General features: G+C 41.7%; 1 pseudogene; it reads right to left on the reverse strand.

Moving 5' to 3' along the window:
• Window positions 1–427: 427 nt before the first annotated feature.
• Window positions 428–21,937, reverse strand: part of LOC133378021 (nucleolar and spindle-associated protein 1-like) — a 52,442-nt pseudogene continuing 30,932 nt past the window's right edge.

The following is a 21,937-nucleotide window of genomic DNA, read 5'->3' on the forward strand; positions in this document are numbered from 1 at the left end:
AAACAGAGATAAGCTATTAATTAGTGCGTAGCAGAGAGAAGTTATGGCTCCCCAGTGAGATGTCAAAAACCGATCAATCTGGCAAATCTCTTTTAAACAGCAACAATTTAAGTCAAGTAAAAGAAAAATATAGAAAGAAGGGTGCTTGCCTGTTAGTGCGTTCTCTCTTAGAAGATAAGATGAACGTTCGCTTTAACAGATAGAGCTTGCTGTTGAAAATCCGTCCCACCTTCGTCGGCTGGACCTCGTCCCATAAATTAATGAGATCTGGTCGTCCCAACAAAAATAGGCTTTGAGGTTAATCTCTTCGTTTCTCCCTACCCGGGAGAAGTTTAATCAGTCAAAAAAAAAAGAAAAAACTGACTGATATATCTGAATAAGCTTCTTTTGAGGCAGGAGCCCGTCTCAAAAGCAGGCACAGGCTAAGTCACCCTTCCCGGAAGTCCCTCTGTTTTCTTTCCTGTGCGTGTTTCTCCCTCCTCTCTTCTCTGGTCTGAAGAAGTGGCTGTTTATAATTTCTCTTGTGGGAACAAGTACTCTGGAGATTCTCCTTTGATTTGCCCCAAGGTTTCAGTTTTCCTCTGTGCGGCTGATAGCTAAGAGGTCTTGACAAACTTGCTTGTAGATCAAATATTGGCTTCTTTGTGTTCATGGATTGGAACTCGAAAGGGCTAACAGCAGAGTTTGTTGGGGTCTCTGTTGGTTGACACTTTGTTGCACTTCCTTCCTTGCTACAGACTTAGTGCTCTTCTGACTGGCTGGGGTGCAGATACTTAGGAATGGAGATTTTCTAGATGGAGTCTTGGTAAGGGAGCACTTGTGCTCATTATCCTTTGTAGATTCAGAGAATCTGACATTCATCTTTGTTGTAGAGAGGCTGGTTGAGTTGAACATTGATTTTTGAGATAAAATGCTTTTGTTTGCATTGCCAAGAGAATTATGTGATAAGCGTCGCATGTTTACAGGGGTACACATACTAGAGAACTTATTCCTCTGAGGATGAGGGCTTAATAACGCCTCCCTGGAACCGGAACGTTTCTTGGAGTTACTGTTTGGAGTTTCTCTCTGAGATGTCTTTAGGTAGTTACTCTTCTGAGCCAGCATCTTCACTTCATTAACTGAATTGCTGAAGTTGCAAATCATTTTATTTTTCCTTTCAATGTAATCATCAATAGATTGCATTTTCTTGAACTGAGCCTCATGAAGTTTCTTGAAATTTGGAGTGGTAGAAATGATTCTTGTTTTCCCAGATTTGGACAGGTTGCCTGGGTAATGAGATTTCTTTTCAGAGAGAGGATCCACAAGGGTATTTTTTTCAACTCTTTTTCTTCTGGAATTCCTCTCTTTTTGTTGACTTGGAGTATCAGAGTTCTCTGCTAAGTTTCTCACAATTCCACCATTCACCAGATGCTCATTCTGGCATATCTTCAGGGTCTTTCTGGATCCAGCATCCTGGGACCCTTCATTTTCTGTCTCCTCTGTCAGAATCTCTTTCTCTGGAGGAAGTTCTGTTTTCTCTTCATTAACGTTTTTCCCCCCTGAATTTCCCTGTGCATCATCACCTTGTAGTGCTCAGCCAGCCTCTGTAGGTGGTGGGTGTTATTAGTGCATCTGGTGGGTATGCCTAGGCTTTTGGGCTTAGACTGTGCAGCAACCTAGCCTAGTCCAAAGCCAGTAGTGTAGTGGCAAATTCAGAAGTGCAGGGTCCCTTCATGATAGTCATGGGCATGCCTCTTCCCTTCCCCCTCCTTTTTTTTGCTGCTGGGTTGAGATTGAGATCCTTGTTAATGCTGTCGCCCACCACAACAGATGTTCTCAGGAGCCAGTGAGCATGAAAGAGGAGTGTGTAAGCTACTGAGTCAATCTTCTCAGTGGCTGACTTACCTCCTTTCACTTTGATTGGCTCCAATCAGCAGTAAAGGACAAGGAAGCATGTTAAAAGACTCTTCTCAGTGGCTAACACTCTCCCCTTTCATGCTGACTAGCTCATAGGATGCTGGAGACATAGGGACCATGATGGGACCCTGCTCCTAAAAACGTAAGGTGTCTAAGGCCCTCTGAGCCCCTATAAGATTATACTCCTATCCAGGTCAGGACCGAAAAAAAGACACAGAGATGAGTAACCTGGCTCTCCGAGGCCCAAGAAGCCTAATGAGACCTTACTAACTTAGTACAGGCGATGGGGAGCTGGAATATTGTGTGTTTGTGCATATCTAGGGGGACATTTCTTCCCTAGTTTGTTTTAAAAGTTGAAGCTGGTTCCATTTCAAAATATTTTTTAAGAGTATATGATTTTACACAGAAGTACAGGAAGAAATTGATCACACACCACAACAAGATGTGCTGATAATCATGGGGGACTGGAATGCAAAAGTAGGGAACACAGAAGAACTAAGAATTGTGGGGAAATTGGGCTTAGGAGATAGAAATGAAGCAGGAGAATTCTGTGAAGCCAATAATTTGTTTCTTGCAAACACATTTTTTGAGCAACTGAAAAGACGACTGTGGACATCACCAAATGGTCAATATAGGAATCAAATTGATTATATAACTGGTAGCAGAAGATGGAGAAGTTCCATACTTCCTGCTAAAACAAGACCAAGAGCAGACTGCGGTACAGATCATGAACTGGTTGTATCAAAAATCAGAGTAAACCTAAAGAAGAAGAACAAAGCAATCATAATGCCAAAATACAATTTAAATAACATCCCAGAAGAATATAAAGATCAGATAAGGAACAGACTTGAGGCTTTAAACTTAGTTGACAGAGAACCAGCAGAACTATGAAGTCAGAGACATTATCAGGGAAGAATGCAAAGACAATACCTCTCGTTAAAAAGAGAGAAAGACCTCAATAGATGACTGAAAAAACTCTTTAAATGGTTAAAGAGAGAAGGAAAGCAAAAGCAAAAGGAGATAGAAACATGGTTAGAACCCTAAAAACAACAATACAGTGACTAGTACGTAGGGACAAAGAGAGCTATTACAATAGTTATTGTGTAGAAATAGAGGACAACAAAAAGGGTAGAACAAGAGCCCTATTTCAAAAGATTAGGGAAATTTAAACCAAGGGTAGGGATGCTGAATAATCAACAGGGGAACACACTGACTGACAGAGATAAAATTAAAAGGAAGATGGAAGCAATACACTGAAGAACTCTATAAAAGAGATGCAAGGATGACAGATTCATTGGACATTGAACTTGTCAAGGATTATCAGTACCTTGGCACAGTCATTAACCAAAATGGAGACAATAGTCAATAAATCAGAAGAAGGCTAGGACTGGGGAGGGCAGCTATGAGAGAACACTAAAGTCAGGATAATTCAGACCATGGTATTCCTGATCTCTACATATGGATGTGAAAGTTGGACAGTGAAAAAGCGAATAAGAGAAAAATCAACTCATTTGAAATGTGATGATGGAGGAGAGCTTTGCGCATACCATGGACTGCAAAAAAGACAAATAATTGGGTGTCAGAACAAATTAAACCAGAACTATCACTAGAAGCTAAAATGATGAAACTAGTTATCTTACTTTGGACACATAATGGGAAGACATGAGTCACTAGAAAAGACAACAATGCTGGGAAAAACAGAAGGGAGTAGAAAAAGAGGAAGGCCAAACAAGGGATGGATTGATTCCATAAAGGAAGCCACAGACCTGAACTTACAAGATCTGAACAAGGTGGTTTATAACAGATAGTATTGGAGGTCGCCGATTCATAGGGTCGCCATAAGTTGAAATCAACTTGAAGGCATATAACAACAACCCAATTATGCAAATGACCATTATAAATAGTTTACCTTATTTAACTGTTCTCATGCAAACTTATGTACTACCAAAATAGGGTGTGTGAGATGTGCTGGTAGAGCCACCAGAAGCAGTGTTGGCTGGCCAGCCCAGGGCCTTTCTATAGAGAAAGATTTTGTGCTTGTACAAATAATTCTAGAACCTATAGTTCGGAGAGACATGTTGTGAAGCATGAAAAGTGATGTTTATAGGTATTAATTTAATTTTTAATTGCTCTTAATTACTTTCCTGGCATGACAAAGGAAACCAAGCTAGTTAGTTCCAGGAAGCAGCTGCCTCATTCACAAGCTTACTAAAACATTGTACCTGTACAAGGACGCCTTTGCACACATGTACACTTTGTATACTGCAGGACTCACCTTTGGTGCATCTACAGCTGTGTGTGAAAATTAATTCTTAACTTTGACACATGTGCTGACACCATAGAGACGTTCAGTGCTTCATCAGAGGAAAGCAAGCTTAGTAATCTTGGCTTTTGAAAGTAACATATTTGAAGGAATTTCAAGTGAACAGTTCCTACACAAGGAACATTTGCAGACAAATCATGGCGCATTAGATTTTATTAACAGTTCTGGTCATTGTGGTACAATGACTTGCACAATATACAGTCACTGTTATTTAGTTTGCACAACTATTTTGCATGTAGAAAATACTGTATTTTAAATTGATTTGCTTTTTTTGTAAACTTCACAAGTCATAATTCCTAATTAAAATGCAAAAATTGGGCTTATTTTTGTCATTACCTGTGAGAACTTTTCCCTCCAGAAACCTCTTTTATAGTGTCCGATGCCCCAATCCTTCTGCTCCCCCCAATTTTTGTCTCTGCCCACCCAATAAAAATTGTCTCACTACTCTCCTGCTTCCTGTGTTCCTAAGAGCAACCACTGAGAAAGCTCTATTTCTCATATTACCCTTTTTCTTCCCTGAGACTAAACTTTGAAAGGGTCTGTTCTTTAGTTATAATGGCTTCAGTGAAAGAAACTCATGAGATTTGGTGCCCCAAACTCATCCCTCCAGTTTGTTTGTTTGTTTGATTGATTTATATCCCGCCCTTTCTCCCAATAGGGTAGTTCAGACTATAATGATATTATCTAAGATGCTGTGAACAAATACCAGGGAGAGGTGCTGCCTCTGTGGCTCTGCTTGTAAGCATCTGTCTAGCTGCTTTTGGAACCAGAATGCTGGACTAGATGGCCATATGTTCTTCTGTTCATTAAATGATTAAAATTAATCAATTTTTTCCCACAGTGCAAGTTATATTTTGGGGTTATTTGATAGTTCTACTCAACTAATTAAGCCAGACAAACAGTTTGTTGTTTGGAAATCACCTCAATTATCACCACTAGACACAGGAAATTTACAGAGTGTTATTTACATCATTGACATCAACACCAAAACCTTTTCATGGGAAAATATTTCAATTAAAAATTGCAAACAGTTATCCATTCATTTATTAATAAAGTAGTTTTGCAATCTATCAATTATTCCAATTCATACTTTCATTTCTGTTGGGAAAAAATAAACCATGTCTGATTAGAAGTCTCTAACTGATGAGGAAAAGCTACAGAACATGAGTGAGTAAGCAGAGAATCCCTGTCTAGAACAAGGTTTCCCAAACTGTGTTTCTCAGACTGCCAGTGGTCCACGAGCTTCATTGAACATGTTTGTAAGAATAGTTAAAAATAATACAACATCTAGCACAGTGCATTACAATTGCCACATTTCATTAAGTGGTAAGCCAAGACCCTTAGGCAATTTTCAAGTGGTCTGTGGGTGGGTGGGGAGAAGTTTGAGAATAACTGCTCTAGAAGAAAGGGAAGGGAAGGCTGCAACCACAGAAAGGGATCGCAAGATCATTCAGTTTGTATTTTTATGTGAACTTATGAAGTTTGCCCTTTTCAAACCAATATGTGAATCAAAACACAGCTCTTCTTCAAAATTCTCAGTTCTCTGAATTTTGTGATACTCGCCAACCAATGAACGCACACCAAAAAGGCATATATCAAATAATAAATAAATAAATAATAAAATATATTAGTAAAAAGAGCATGCAAAATTATGTCTGATTGATTGATTATTAAATTTATATCCTGCCCTTCCTCCCAGAGGAGCCCAGGGTGGCAAGCAACAAGTGTTAAAACAATAAAGACATCTCAAAGACAATTCCAATATAGATGTGGACTGGGAAAAGGAAAGGCTTTAGTAGATGCCAAAAAGATAACAGAGATGGTGCCTGAGGAATTACAAAGGGTAGGTGCCGCAACACTAAAGGCTCAATTCCTATATTGTACAGAATGAACCTCCTGATGAGATGGTATTTGCAGAGGCCCTCACCTGCAGGATGCAGTGATCGAGTATATGAGAGGTGAGATGAGCTTGTATCATTATTATTATTAGATTTATATTAATTATAAATTATACATTAGATTTATATCCCACACTTTCTCTCAGTATGAGCCATTAGTAAAACTGACTTTTAAAAGTGCATTCTATTTGGGGAAATTGCTTGCAAAATTGCACATACTACACAAAATTGCATACAAAAATGTAAATATTACAAGAAAAACACACAAAATGAAGTAGGAATTGTCATACTTGTGCTTCATGCATACTTAAAACAAAATTCACAAACATATATGGGAGCAGAGCAACCCGAACTTAAGAATGGAACAATAAGAAACTGAGAGAAACTGAAATTGACAGCATTGTCCAACCCTAGCCACAGAACAGGCACTTCTTTGATGCAGGTCCCACCTGTATATTATATTTTCATTCCTATTATATAGTCTTCTCCATTAGTTTACCTGAAGGAGCACCTCCAGTACCACCAACTTAGCCGCCTGACTAGATCAGCCACGCAGGGCCTTCTCTCAGTACCACCAACGAAAACAGCTAGGTTGGTGGGAACTAGGGAGAGGGCATTTTCAGTGGCGGCCCCCACTCTCTGGAACTCCCTCCCGTTCGATCTTCGACATGCCCCTTCCCTGGATGCATTTCGCCGAGCATTAAAAACCTGGCTCTTTGGACAGGCCTTCGGGACCTCCGGGGTGGGCTAAGCTTTTATCACTATTACTGAATGCCCGTTGTTTACATACTGTTTTATGCTGTAATTTAATCCTTTATTGTCGACTGTATTGTATTGCTATGTATTTTAAATCGTATTTTAAATTGTATTTTACTGGAATTTAATTGTGTACGTTGCCTAGAGTGGCCTTGGCCAGATAGGCGACACAAAAATTAAATTATTATTATTATTACATGGCAGTGAGTCAGCTTTGGTTATTTGGTTCTCTCTTCTAGCTTCCTTCCTTCCTCTGGACTGTAATGTATTTTGCTTGCCATAGCAAAGCAAACAGTGTGTGTGTGTGTGCATCTATTGTTTGCTACTCCTTTTTAAATAGATGCTTTTCATCATTTTCAAATGACCACTGCAGTAGCGGTTGGGGGGCAGCATTCACCTGACCTCATGTTGCCTGTGTCACTCCCACTGATGCATTTACACCACATTGAACTTGCTGCTGCCTTGCCCCTCCTGGTAAGCAGCAGCAACGCGGGCAACAGGAGGTTGTGGGAGTACTGCCACCCCGTCTTCCAAACCGCTACTGGACTACAGCCTTTTCCCTAGAATCTTCTCTTGTCTGTTGCTGACTGCACATGTGAACAGAAAAACAACATTGTTTTCACAAAGAATTTTTGTAAAACTTGGCTTAAACAGCTGAATCCTTTAAATGTCCTCTAGCTTATGGAAAAAATTGGTTTCCTTTAACATCTAACAAGATAAACTGAGACTATTCAAGTCATTGTTGGGCCCTTCTTCCCTGGCAGTTGAAACCACTTTTTTCCCCTTTTCCAATTGGATTGTGAATTATGTTTAGTATTTTTGTGTTATTTTGTACAAATAGAAATGGTGACTTGTTATGACAAGAAGGAGGCTTCATGTTTATACATTACAGGAAAAAAATGGGTGGTATGTGAATATAGTTTGCAGCTCTTTATGTAGATGAAAGAGAAAAGCATAAAAAAACCCTCACACAATTATCCAACCTCTGCCTATTTGTTTGCTCAATTGAATAGGGGGGAACAAATCAGCCAGAGATGGGAGATCAAGGACAATGAAAGAATTTCAAGCAGCATCAGTTTGTGAAATTATGCTTTTGAGAGGGTTGCCAACTGTACAAAGCAAGGGCTCCTGGACCCTTGCTTAAGGAAGTAGATCATGACAGGGTGTTCCTTGGTATGCCTGCAGCTAGTGCCCAGTCAAAGTTCTCCCTTAGCAGTGGAAACAATGGAACATTGGGAGATAGCAAAACAAGATAAAACCCATTTGTGGAGAAATGCTATATACTGTATGTGTGTGTCTGTGTTTTAAAAAAATATTATATGACCTCTGTGACTACCATGAGGCCTTGTTCTGGTACATAGTTGCAAGCCTGATTGGCAGTGGTTGCTTGGTGACAGGTTCTGAGAGGAAAGAGACAATCACTTTAAGATTCTGGTAGATGGGGTGTGATCAGGTAAATTCTTTCTGATTGGCTGAAGGTTAACTGACATTTATTTATTTATATATTGCATTTGTATACCACCCCATAGCTGAAGCTCTCTGGGCGGTTTACAACAATTCAAAACATTAAAAACAAATATACAAATTTAAAAACACATTTTTAAAAAGCGATTTAAAAACACATACTAAAATGCCTGGGAGAAGAGGAAAGTCTTGACCTGGTGCCGAAAAGATAGCAGTGTTGGCGCCAGGAACACCTCATCACACAGATCATTCCATAATTTGGGGGCTACCACTGAGAAGGCCCTCTCCCTTGTTGCCACCCTCCGAGCTTCCCTTGGAGTAGGCACCCGGAGGAGGGCCTTGGATGTTGAGTGTATGGGTGGGTTTGTGTCGGGAGAGGTGTTCCATCAGGTATTGTGGTCCTAAGCCATGTAAGGCTTTATAGGTTAGAACCAACACCTTGAAGCGAGCTCGGAAACATACAGGCAGCCAATGCAAGCAGGCCAGAATCAGTTTTATATGTTCGAACTGTCTGGTCCCTGTTACCAATCTGGCCGCTGCATTTTGCACAAGCTGCAGTTTCCGAACTGTCTTCAAAGGCAGCCCCACGTAGAGCACATTGCAGTAATCTAACTTGGAGGTTACCAGAGCATGGACAACTGAAGCCAGGTTATCCCTGTCCAGACAGGGGCGTAGTTGGGCCACCAACGAAAGTTGGTAGAAGGCACTCCGTGCCACCGAGGTTACCTGAGCCTCAAGTGACAGAGATGGTTCTAGGAGAACCGCCAAGCTATGAACCTGCTCCTTTAGGGGGAGTGCAACCCCATCCTGAACAGGATGAACATCCACCATCCTGTCAGAAGAACCACCCACTAGCAGCATCTCAGTCTTGTCTGGATTGAGCCTCAGTTTATTAGCCCTCATCCAGTCCATTGTCACAGCCAGACACTGGTTCAGCACATTGACAGCCTCACCTGAAGAGGATGAAAAGGAGAAATAGAGCTGCGTGTCATCAGCATACTGATGGCAGCGCACTCCAAAGCTCCGGATGACCACACTCAACAGTTTCATGTAGATGTTGAACAGCATGTGGGACAGAACTGATCCCTGCGGAACCCCATACTGGAGAGTCCAGGGTGCTGAGCAATGTTTCCCAAGCACCACCTTCTGGAGCCGACCCACCAACCTGCAAAGTAGGAGCGGAACCACTGCCATGCAGTACCTCCCACTCCCAACTCAGCTAGTCTCCCCAGAAGGATACCATGGTCAATGTTATCAAAAGCCGCTGGGATATCAAGGAGAATCAACAGAGTCACACTCCCCCTGTCTCTCTCCCAACAGAGGTCATCATACAGGACGACCAAGGCTGTTTCTGTGCCAAAACCAGGCCTGAAACCCGACTGAAATGGATCCAGATAATTGGTCTCATCCAAGAGTGTCTGGAGCTGGCCTGCCACCACTCATTTAAGGACCTTGCTCAGGAATGGAACATATATTATTATCCAGGGTGTCATTAATGTGGTCTGGTAAAGATCAGAAGGGAGCCAGTGACTGAGTGAGTCTGAGGGGCTGCCCTGAAGTAAGGTCTTCCCAGAAGGAAGTGACACAAGTGGGGAGATATAACACTGGCTAAACTCCCACAGCCAGGAGCGCAACCAGACTAGCTTTGGGGGCGCAGAGGCAGAGTGGTCCCAGTAGCTGGACTGGGTTATGGAAGCAATTGGCTGGAAATGGCCTGTGGGGAGAGCCACTTGGAGACTGGTGTCAGCAACGGTATCTCTGGAGATATCAGTACCTGGCAGCAAGCGCTGATAAAGTCGCAAAATAAGTAACTCTATATCCTTTTGTAAACAATATCCCTTTACCTACAGCATAGTTCAAGATTTATACTGACTCTCAGTGGTGGCATCATCTCACGCCTAAAGCCTTCCTTACTTGCTACTAGGAGGGTTTAAAGAGGTATTCTGTGAGAATTAGTGGCAGTAAAAAAGTTAAGGAAGCCTGTTTTACAAGAAGTGAGACTGAGGAACTACGGGATTATCCCTGACACCATTTAACACAAAATTCCCTTGTTTTGTGCAGAGCCCATAAAGCACAGGTGTTGTTTTACAACTCCTGCCTCTAAAGCTACAGTGAGCAAGATTAATAGTACCTCCTCTAAAATAGCTATACAATCTCACTTAGGAGGCTGCCTCATATCAAGCCAGAACATTGATCCCTCTAACTCAGTATTTTCTACATTGACTGTCTGTGAGTCTCTGTGGTTTCCGACTAGGGTTGCCAGGCTCAGGGCCTGAGAATGATTCTGTATCTTCAAGAGAAGAGAAAATTCAGCCAAGTGCAGGTTTTCTTGCAACACTGTAATGGGAAAAACCACAAGGTGAAATTCTCCCTTCCCCCTGCACAACTTTTAAAGATACAGAAGACCTCTTGGTTGCCAGGCCCAGCCTACAAGAGGTTTACAAAATTTACTGGGTGACCATGAGCTACGCATCATCTCTCAGTCCAATCTGCCCCTCGTAGTGAAAACAGAGGGGGACCATGACCACCCCAAGGAAGAAAGGCACACTTAAAATGTGGAGGAAATAATAATTTGTAAATAATTTACAACCATAGTGTGAAATCAGAGACATATCAAGAAACAGTATGGCATGAACATCAAAGATGTTTATTATTTACACAATCTGTACAGATATTTATAGTGCAATCCGATGCATGTTTACTCAGAAGCAAGTCCCAATGTATTCAATGGGGCTTACTCAGACAGGGAAGCATGCACAGAACTGCAATTAAGTGATAAGGAACTTCACTCACCCAATCCAAAATTCAGAATCATGCCACATTAAGCTGTTTACAACTCTTTTATACTTGTTTTTAAAGTTACTGAATTTTAGATGGCTTTATTTCTTGTGAGCTGCCTTGGTTTCCAGCCCTACCTCACAGGGTTGTTGGAAATATTCCATATACATACACACTGGATATGTAAAAATGCATACACTCCATATAATAGTTTATTGTCAAAACCAGTTGGCGTTTGCGGCAGGGCTGTGGAGTCGGAGTCGTGGAGTCAGAGTCGGGAGCAATTTTGGGTGGAGTCGGATTCGGTAGAAATGTACCGACTCCGACTTCAAAATAAATTTTGATTGACAATTTTTTTTAAATATACATTCAAAATGTCAAAGAAGCTTCCCATGAAGTCAGCTGTATTTGAGCATTTCACCATAACTCAAGGTGGAAAACATTTTGTGTGTCAGTGTATGACACAGGACCCAGATGAAGACAAATGCTGTGATGCCAACATCAGTGCATATTCAGGCAGCGATAAAAATGCTCCTACGAGAGCTTCCAATTTAAAAAGACATTTACAGCCCTTTCCGGGGCTGTGGAGTCAGAGTCGGAAGCAATTTTGGGTGGAGTCGGAGTCAGAGTTCGACAGTAGAAAAGTAGAGGAGTTGGAGTCGAAGGTTTGGCGTACCGACTCCACAACCCTGCTTTGCAGAACCTTTGTTTTAAAAATAAGTAAGTTTCCTGCCAAATAAAGCAGTGACACTTAAGTAAGCCCTGCCTAACTGCTTAAAAAAAGAAAAGGATCAGAGGGGGAAAGACAGATTGACAACACAATCTTTTTCTATATTAACTCAAAAGTCCCACTGATTTTCAGCACAATCCTAACCATGTGTACTCAAAAGTAAGTCCTACTGAATTCCATGGGGTTAGCTCCCATGTATTAGCATTAGCAGGAATTAGCACTGCAGCTTTACTCCAAGAAAAGTTTCATATTGGGAAGGTTTTCAATGCAGATTATGAATAGGACAAATAAACTGCCCTCTTCAACAGTTCAGTAAAATTTAAACTTGTTTGACTCCTTAATTAGAAAAGTATAACACTCCAGCATGTACACTTTTAAAAACCTCTGTTCAAGATAAAATTGATAATATGCCATTTTTTGCAAGTAATTAAAAAAACCTGCATGCACACTTTTATTACAACTAAAATTGTTTACTGTGTATGTCCTCCAAGATCCTGCTGTCATCTTCTGTTGTAGTGCAATCCTATGCAAGTTTACTCAGAAGCAAGTCCTAATCCTGTACAGAGAAAGTATTTTTTATGCTTCTGAAAGCTATATATTTACTGAATTCCTGATGTGAGACAAGCAGGAAAAGGAAACTATGGGTTTAGCTATTGCCTGGGGGTCAACAAATCTTGTCAGTCATAATCTTGACTTCACTTATTGATTAGAAACCTGAAAGGGCAGGGATTAGAGCAGCCGGTACTAGCAACTTGAAGGAGGCGACTGACATTTTGGTTTATATCTTTTGAACCAGACTACCTAGAAACTTATTTTTTTTAAAAATGAAAGCTAAGAGTCCAGAGATTAAGGTGACACCTGAAGACCCAGAGAGGACCCCAAAACCTGGAGACTCTGGGCAAAAGCCAGAGGCCTGGCAACCCTATGCATTACCTAGAATGAAAGGAAATTAAATATATCATTTCAAAATACACTCACACATCCCTCTACCTATTTATCTATACACCTTTTCTACAGATACCATAGAAAATACATGTTGGTAGAATAAATTTGCAAAGAGAGCCAACATAAAAAGAAATACCTTAAGTCTACATTGGGGGGAAATGTAGCTGTGGAAAAGGGAAATGTAAATAGGCTGATGCATGTAATTTTCAATACTGATTATTGGATTTGCAATAAATACAAGTTCCAAAAGCTGTGTATCTGTTATACATATCTGAAAGTAATACACTTTAGCTTACATTTTACATTGTTCCATAGATGTTATTTTCATGAGGTTTGTTCTGTTTCATCACACATCCTTAGCCTTCAGGATGGGCGCGTGGGTTAGAATTCTTAAATAAAGCAATTCATAATTAATTCTTTATTTATCTCTCAGATATATATCCCATCCTTTTCCCAAGGAGTGTATGGCATTGTACATAGCTTGTTGGTTTTTTTAAAATTGTTCTCACAACAACCTCATGAGATAGATTTGGATATGTCATTATCAAGTGATGATAATCACTTGATTAGGTCAGCTATAACAAGCCTGTAGCCCTCCAGATGTTGTTGGACTACAACTGCTATCATCCCTAACTGTTAGCCATGTTGGCTGGGTTGATGGGAGTTGCAGACCAACAACACCTGGTCAGTCACATATTTCACACTCCTGGTTTAGAGAATTACATAAATTATTAAACCTTATGGCAAAATGTGTGTTTATTTTTTAAAAGAAGATACATTATGCACATGTAAAAGACAAGGCAGGTTAGATGCAGAGAATTCAGCTCCCATCACACCAGGGCAATGACATCTTTGTTGTATTTCAGGTGTATATGTGATGCGTTAACCTCACCAGAGGAGATAAATGTGGTATCAGACACTAGAGCATTACATATTCTTTCAGTCTTTGTTCCTTTCTCTCTGTATATATTAATTTTATAGATCTTTTTATTGTCTGAGCTATACTGGTTGCGTGAGAAGCAGGACAATAGGCCAAGCACTTCCATTCAACACATGCCACCTCTATAATTCAAGAAAGAGTAGTAAAAAAAATCTATAAACTTGTTATAAATCAGTGCTCTAAACTAAATTAGCCATTGAAATAGATTATCATAAAAATAATGCCATAAAAGAGACTCTTCACCTTTGTAGCTCAGGGTGTGTGTGTGAAAGAGATGCTTTCATGGACCCAAATAGGAATGGCAATTCTAAAGACATGCCATGTGATGCTATAGGGAAGACAAGATGAGCAGGACAGAAAGGAGAATAGAGAAAGGGGGGCAGGACTGTGGGAATGAGCTTTAATATCTCTGTGTCTGGGAAAGTAACTCATAAACAGATCCACTAAAATATAATTACTCCACATAACTCACCTTTAGTGGTAGTGAGTCATCTCTTTTCTTATGAGCAGTGAAGCTCCTCACTTGCATATCTGGGCCTCCTGCTGAAGAAATGAAATAGCAGGCATATCAGGATTCTCCAAAGAATGCTACAATTTCTATTGGAACACAGCTTTCTTGGATCCTATTATTCTGTTCACATTTAAGGCCAAATCTATCAAATTAGCAGTTTCTGAATCAATATGAGAACCAAAACAGTCATCCTTCGAAATTAGCATGTATCTGAATTTTGCACTGCAGTTCTCCAACCAATGTTTACAACAATGCACATATTAGCAAAAATAACATACAAAAATGCATAGTATTAGGAGAAATGTGTACGTTAGTCAACACTGCATACAAAAATATGTTTATCAGGAGAAATTCACACTAAAATACTGGAGGATTTTCATGATTTTTTTTAAATCTCAAATTTCTGCAGAAATGCAGAGACCTGAATTTAAGGTTGGAAAAATGAGAAACCAAGAGAACCGAAATTGACAGATCCTTCAATCCCTAGCCCTTACACATGTATTATTTTATTTGTTTATTTATTTGTTTATTTGTTTATTTATTTATTTAGGTGCTACCCTATAGTCCCTGGGAGGCTGTGTCAGGGGCCATAGGGTATAGTGGACCTCCCTCTCCACAAGCAGCCTTTGAATGACTGACTGGGTTGCAGAGCTCAAAGGAAGAATTCTGGGGGAATGTCAGGCCAGATCGATGGAGGCTTTGGATCTACTGGATCCTGGAGCTTGGAATCAAGGGGAGGATAAAAAAGAATGGCAACTAGCAAAAAGTTGTGCGCCTCCCCCTACTTTCTGCGCTGCCAGCAGTGCTTTGATTTGGTGATTTCTCCACCATGGATTGACCCAACTCTGTCTGCATAGGACTGTTCTCTTGAAAATAATTCTTTGCAACATTTCAGGGCAAATCCCACCCAAGGGAGCTTTCATACATATGTAAATCATAAAAACTAAAACAGCCCACTCCAGTAAAGTGAAAGCATTTAAAACAACCTAAAAATATTTCACAGGCCAGCACAACACTCAAAACCAATTTAAACCGTGAAGAAGAGACAATGTCAAACTAGCAGCAATGTAAACCATTAAATCATCAAAAATTCAGCCCAACATCTCAACTAAAACCAGCCCCAGAGTTGTACAAATCACAAACCAAATGAGGTTGATTTGTACCCTGTCCAGACCAGGTTAAAGTAGCTACAAATCTCTATAGAGTGGATTGGTTAGTCCTAAATCGATTTGTACAGATCTGAGCTCAAAACAGTCTCTAATGAATCCAGAGAGGATGTTTCTGAAATGAAGTAAGTACAATACCATATAAGCCTTGCTTGAGGAATTAAATGGGACTGGATGATCAATCAAGCACTAGAATTATGATCAGGGAATTCTGTGACTTTGGGATTCTGGCAAGAACCATCTATTTATTATTATTTGCTGTCCACTGCCCTGATATTGCAGTATATAAATGGTGATATAGAAATGTTTTTATTTAAAAATGATTTTTTTAGTTTGTTTTTTGTTAAAACCCTGCATGTTGCTATTCTGCCATTCAAGGTAGCTTAACAAAATTTCATAAAAATATTAGTGTAATAAGACATAAAACAGAAGATAAAACCAGGAAACATGTCATCATACATAAATAATACCAATAAAAGGTGCAATTAGATAGTCAGAACTGGCAGACCAACCCAAGGTAAACATTGAGAAACAAGCCAGAAAACAGAACAAATCAAATTAACCACCAAAAGGCCAAGTGAATGCGGCAGACTTTGCCAATCACCTAAAGGATAATAATGAAGACACTAAACGTATCTTCCTTGCGAGGGGATTCCATATTTGCAATGAGGCAACAGAAAAGGCACTCTCTCTAGAAACCACTTGCCTAACATCTGCAGATGATGGGGCACTTGGAGAAGGATCCGTAATAACAATGTTCTCATTAAGCATTTCAGACGTTTACTCTTGAGTGATGGCAGGAGTGCAAGCTGACATGGCAATCCAACAGGTTGCACAACCAGGTGTATTTAAGCATGCACCGGCTACGCACGTGTGCAAGGGTGGTGTTGCCTGACAGAGTGGACCTCTTACTCTGCAATCTGCACCACCATCTGGTCATGATTTGCAATCATGCACCGCAACCTGATGCTGGCAGTGATCACAGAGTGGGAGCTCCAACCTCCCAGCCACAGGGCTTGTCTGTCAGCTGTAGGAGCCCTCAGTCAATGCCCGGCTTGGCGGCCTGCTGGTGCCATGCCTGGGTTTATACACAACGATAAAGTTCTATGTTTGAATCAAGCATGACTGACTTCCTGATTTCCGCAACAGGAATGGAGAATCATTTGGGCATTGAATCATAAAGCATTTCCTCAATTAATAAGTGGACTTATTGATATGCATTTATTGTGCACGTATCTTTGTAAATCTATTTATGAAAAGCTATTTTCCTTTTTAAGGGACTATTATTAGCTGGACATTTAAATTAGATCTTTAATTTGAAGACTGGGAAGGTCTCAAGCTGAGAATCCACACAGCACTGGGGGATTGGAGAAGACCTGCCCTGGGAGTGGATGTTTGCTTGCTCACTCCTCTGGGTTGCTGTCTTTTGAGACAGCTGAGGTCCCTGGTAAGTGCTACAAGGACTGGGACCCCACTTGACCCTGAATTCAGAGAGAGGCTGCAGTCAATCTTGCTTCCTCTGGCATCATTTCCTGGCTGGGTCGGGGGGCATAAAAGCCTGGCAGCCTTTACAGGTTGTCACATGGGGAGACCCGTAGGGAGTCCAAGGGGCAAGGGCACTACTCCCTCCTATTTTTTTAAAACCAATCTAGAGGAGATTGGTAGTAGAGAGGGTGTAAGGCTATTGTGTAGCTCCTGTGCAGGGTGAGAGCTTGTGCAGTGAACTGAATGATAGGAGAAAGTCACCAGATGCCTTTAGAGTAAGAGTCTGTAACTGGTAGAAGGCTGGCCTCCCTGAGTGTGAGATGGGGGGGGGAGATGTCTCTTGTGTGAAAGATATTGAGTGGTTCTGACTGTTCCCAATTCTCTCAGAGGCCTACTGGGATAACTGGTTCAGGTAGGTTTTGTTGGTGGGTTCTTGTTGGGTCCATATCAGGTGTTTAAGAAGAGTCTTAGTAAGGAGGGGCATGGGTGATTCCACCCCAATTTCAGTGATCATAGGTAGAAGAAGGCATAGCTATGGGGAAGTGATAAGTTACCATAGACGTTGAAGGCAAGACAGATAGACAGATTCCTTGTTGCTCATCTACTCTGCCCACTTAGTATGCCAGATCGGTATACAATAAGACCACCCTCATGCATGGTTTCATCATGGATGAAGGTGCCAATTTGGTGTGCATTACCAAGACCTGGGTGGGTGAGCTGGGAGATGTTGATCTGACCCAGCTTTGCCCACCCGGATACTCCGTGTAACACCAGCACAAGCTGCAGGGCGGGGGAGAGGAGTTGCTGTGGTCTACAGAACTTCCATCTCTGTCACCAGGAAACCACTCTGTCTTAGAGCTGGTTGTGAGGGCCTGCACCTGGTGTCAGGCCAAGAGGACAGTAAACTAGGATTGCTGCTGGTTTACCGTCCATGCTGCTGCCTGGCAGCTTGTCCGACTGAGCTAGCGGAGGCCATCTCGGCTGTGGTATTGGAGGAGTCCTGGGTCATTTCAGTGTCCATGCTGAGGCTGCCTCTAGTGTTCCAACTAGGGATTTCATGACCTCCATGAAGACCATGAAGCTGTCTCAAGTTGTCACCCACCCGACGCATAGGGCAGGGCACACCCTTGACTTGGTTTTTTACTCCAGATGGATGAAGGAGTGGTCTGGAGATAGGGGTGTATGGATGTCACCCCACTGTCATGGTGAGACCACTTCCTGGTGAAGTTTAGACTTATGACTCTGATCCTCCCTTGCAGGAGTGGTGGACAGATTAAGATGGTCTGCCCCCAGAGACTAATGGAATCCACTGGATTCCTGAATGCCCTAGTAGATAGAGCGGGTGGCCTGTTGAAGCCCTTGTCACACTGTGGAACAACAAGGAGTGTCGGGCTCTTGACATGGTTGCCCCTGAGCACCCTCTCCAACATTGTAGAGCCTGATTTGCACCTTGGTACACCAATGAACTAAGGGCAATGAAACAGGTTGGATGACGGCTAGAGTGCAAGTGGCAAAAGGCATGCTGTGAGGCTGATTGGGCATGAGTAAAACATAATAACCATGCCTACTATGTGGCGGTGAGGGCAGTGAAGAAGGCCCACTTCTTTGCCTCCATCGTATCCTCCAAAGTAGCAGTCCAATGGAGCTTTTGTGTATTGTCAGGGGTCTGTTGACATCAACTCCAGGAAATGGAGTCTTAGACCCTTCGAAGGTCCACTGTGAATTGTTTGCAAGGCACTTTGAGGGTAAAGTTGCTTGCCTCAATAGCAGTCTTGATGCCCCATCCACATCTACTGTAGTCCCCAATGAGATGTCCGGTGCAACGTCTGCTGCAACTTCTTGGGAATGGTTTCAGTTGATGTGGTCTGATAATGTAGACAAGGTGCTTGCGATGATGTGGCCAGCAAAATGTCCTCTCGACCCTTGCCAATCCTAGATCCACAGTGAGGACATAGGTTTCCAGATGGAAGATGGTTGCAATGAGGATTTGTTTGACGTGCCTTCTGCTTGGCTTGTTTGTCCCTTTCACTTGTATTAGTGCTTCTTCAGAGTCCATACCACCTTTGATAATAGTTGACCTCCACTTGGGATGCTCATGGGCCAAGACTTCCCAGTTTTCAATGCTCATGTTACATTTTTTTAGATTAGCTTTGAGAACAACTTTAAACCTCTTTTGCTGTCCACTGATATTCCGTTTCCATCCTTAAGTTGGGAGTAGAGTAGCTGCTTTGGAAGACGGTGATCAGGCATTCAAACAACATGGCCGGTCCAGTGAAGTTGATGTTGGAGGATAATTGTTTCAACACTGGTGGTCTTTGCTTCTTCCAATATGCTAACATTAGTCCACCTATCTTCTCAAGTAATTTGCAGAATTTTCAGGAGGCAGCATTTGTGGAATCTTTCAAGAAGTTGGGAGTGGTGTTTATAGATGGTCCATGTTTCACAGGCATACAGTTATAAATAAATAAGCATTTTGGTCTCCCTGCGAATATCCCGATCCTCGAATACTCTATGCTTCATTTGGGAGAATGCGGCACTTGCAGAGCTCAGACAATGTTGAATTTCAGCATCGATGTCAGCTTTTACAGAGAGATGGCTACCAAGATAAGAAAAGTGATCAATGTTCACCGTCGCACCGTTAAGCTGGATTGATGGTGCTACAAAGGGACTAGTTCACACCTGCTGATGAAGCACTTTGGGGTTTTTTATATTAAGCAAGAGGCCAAGCTTTCCATATGCTTCTGCAAAGACATTTAGGATCTTTTGAAGATCTTCCTCTGAATATGTGGAGACTACATTATCATCGGCATATTGAAATTCTATGACAGAGGTTGTAATTACCTTACTTTTTGCTTTCAGCCTACTGAGATTAAAAGCTTTCCATCTGTTCGATATGTGATTTCTACACCAGTGGGAAGTTTCCCCTCAACAAGGTATAGAATCATGGCAATGAAAATGGCAAATAAGGTTGGAGCAATGACGCATCCCTGTTTTACACCTGATCTGACTCTGAATGGATTGCTTTGAGAGCCATTGTTATCCAAAATTGTCACCGTCATGTTGTCATGGAGGACTCGCAAAATATTCACAAATTTATCAGGGCATCCAATTTTCAGAAGGATGGTCCAGAGAGCAGTTCGATTCACAGTATCAAAGGTTTTAGTCAAATAAAAAAACACCATATATAGAGGTCGGTTTTGCTCCTGGCATTTTTCTTGAAGCTGTCATGTCCACTTGCATTGGCTGCCTGTATGTTTCCGAGCTCTATTCAAGGTGCTGGTTTTAACCTATAAAGCCTTACACGGCTTAGGACCACAATACCTGAGGGACCGCCTCTCCTGACATGAACCCACCCATACACTACACTCAACATCTAAGGCCCTCCTCCAGGTGCCTACTCTGAGGGAAGCTCGGAGGCTTGCAACAAGGGAGAGGGCCTTCTCAGTGGTGGCCCCCAAATTATGTAATGATGCTGTTGATGAGGTGCGCCTGGCGCCAACACTGTTGTCTATTTGGCGCCAGGTCAAGACTTTCCTCTTCTCCCAGGCATTTTAGCATGTGTTTTTAAATTGCTTTTTGTGTTTTAAAATTTGTATATTTGTTTTTATTGTTTAACTGTTGTAAACCGCCCAGAGAGCTTTGGCTATGGGACGGTATATAACTGTAATAAATAATAATAATAATGATGATGATGATGATGATGATGCAGTGAAGATCATGTCCACTGTCCCTCTGGAAGGGCAGAAACCATTTTGGGATTCGGGGAGGATGTCTTCTGAGATAGGTAGGAGGCGATTTGAGAGGATCCTTGCAAGGATTTTACCTGCAGTAGCAGGAAGAAAGATACCTCTGTAGTTCCCATAATCTGTTCTATCACCCTTTTTAAAGTCCTAGGGGTTGCTTGCTCCTTACCCATAAACCAATGGCCAACCCAATTCATGTCACCCATAAAAGGACCTTTTGGACTCCCACAGTAGCCTCAAAAGTGGCCTTATTTCTTACCTCCTCCTCTGCTCTGTCCTTACAGAAGGAGATCATGTATGCTACTGATCCATATTTAGCGTTTACAGCGTATAATTCTTTAATTTCAAACCTCAAAGCATCCATCACGCCGCCATTATCTTCCCTCAGAGCTTCTACCACCATAGGTTTCCCCAGATGGTTTGACAAGGATTGCCAAGATGCCAAGAGACAGCTGAGAAGGGTCTATCATCAATACCGCCATCAAAATCTAATTACCCTTCCCCCTGAGTATTTTATTATCAAAAAGTTATATAAGCAAATGATAGCCACCAAAAAAAGGCAAGTGATGTATGAAGACTGGAATGCCTTAATTCAAGCTTCCAGATTAAAAAATTCGAAGTTTTTCTGGGAGCTTGTCTCTGGCTCTATGAGACCTCCAAACCCGGCCCCATGTCATATCTCCCCACATCTCTGGGAGAAATATTTCTCTGCTAGTAATGAGACTGTAAACGCTGGCCTCTTTACCATTGATCCAACAAATCTTCCCATATGGCCACCTGTAACTCAAAAAGAAATTATTGATTTGATTGCCAGCCTGAAATCCGGCAAAGCCCCTGGTTTCGACAATATACTCGCTGAAATGCTGAAAGCACACCAAGCTTGGTGGGCCCCTCTCCTAGCAAATTTCTTTACACTGATTAACAACTCCGGTTGCATCCCCGAGCCCTGGCTCGAATCCATAGTTATCCCTATATTCAAAAAAGGGAATAATGAGGACCCAACAAATTACCGCCCAATTAGCCTCCTCTCCATTATTGGTAAACTTTACGCTTGCTACCTAAAAGCAAGACTCTCCTCTTGGTTGGAGGAGGAAAACATCCTTGGGAGGGAGCAGGCAGCTTTTAGAAAAGGTAGGTCTGGGATAGAGCATTGTGTGATCTTAAATCATTTAGCAGAAAAATATAAAAACCGCTGGGGCAACGGCCTGTTTGTTGCCTTTGTCGATTTGAAATCGGCTTTTGATTCCATCCCCAGGGAGATACTATGGGCAAAATTTGCAAAATCTATAATTGACAAGAGAC

This window comes from Rhineura floridana, chromosome 2, assembly GCF_030035675.1.
Source record: "Rhineura floridana isolate rRhiFlo1 chromosome 2, rRhiFlo1.hap2, whole genome shotgun sequence".
NCBI lineage: Eukaryota > Metazoa > Chordata > Lepidosauria > Squamata > Rhineuridae > Rhineura > Rhineura floridana.